At 37.3% G+C, this 1,033-nt stretch overlaps 1 pseudogene; it reads right to left on the reverse strand.

Annotated features, from left to right (window-relative positions):
• LOC108725793 (uncharacterized) overlaps positions 1-657 on the reverse strand; it is a 1,936-nt pseudogene extending 1,279 nt beyond the window's left edge.
• Between the last annotated feature and the right edge of the window lie 376 nt (positions 658-1,033).

The raw sequence follows: 1,033 nt of genomic DNA on the forward strand, positions 1-1,033 counted from the left end.
CCATTTGGATTAAGTAAATAATAAAGATAGTATCACTTAGGTTTTACTTTTTATTTTGTAGTAGAATTTAACTTGGCGCCACAGTTGTTGATATCAAATTGTTTGTGCGAATAATACATATTAAATTAATTTTCATTATTTAATTTGGCTATCAAATCTTTTTTACGAATAATACATAAAATTCTGATAAATATAATTAAATTAACAGAATTTAACTTGGCGCCACAATTGTTGATGTCAAATCTTTTATACAGATGAAACATATATATCATTAGATTTAGTAAATTTTGTGATATTATTCATCGCTGCTCGTAAAAGCCTTTCCACGTTTCGAGAGACAGCAACAGTTCGTGTCCGCGATGATCTCTCAGAGCTATTTCCACGTAACTCGGTGGGCCAACGTTGATGCCAATTTCTAAATACTTGTAGCCCGTAGCCGTCAAGTCGTAACGTCTGCTCAGTAAGCGCACCGCGCGACACTTCATGCTGTGTAATGCAATTATGTTGTAAATAATGTTGAAAAAAACGTTTTTTGTGTATAGAATGTTGAAACTTACGCGTTACATTCCTTCTTCACGTCGTTCGATGCGCTGCTCTCTTTGGCGAAGTACATTTTTTAACCGTTCTTACAAGCGGATATCGCAAGACTGATCGCATCCACGTAAATTGTGATGTATGTACATGGTCTAAAATCGAAGAGGGGATAGCCTCCTCCTATTTCCAAGAATTGCGAACGTGTTGCGACACGTTTTATAACGTATTTTCTTTGTCCGCGAATTTATCTATGTTTATACGTACATACGTACATACATTATGGTTTATATTTTGATGACGACGATGATGCTTTTTCCCCAGGATATTCCAGTAGTAATGCTATGAGAGTTCTAACTCTGGAACTCCGAGGGGAATGCGGGGCGCAGGGGATACTCATAGGCGAGGGGTATGACGTCATGCGGAGTGGTAGTAAGACATCACAGATTTTGGGAACTGCAGTCACGTTCAAGCAACAAAAAACATCATAAAAAGGGATTAT

Source organism: Mycetomoellerius zeteki, unplaced genomic scaffold (assembly GCF_001594055.1).
Source record: "Mycetomoellerius zeteki isolate Tzet28-1 unplaced genomic scaffold, Tzet1.0 scaffold362, whole genome shotgun sequence".
Taxonomy (NCBI): domain Eukaryota; kingdom Metazoa; phylum Arthropoda; class Insecta; order Hymenoptera; family Formicidae; genus Mycetomoellerius; species Mycetomoellerius zeteki.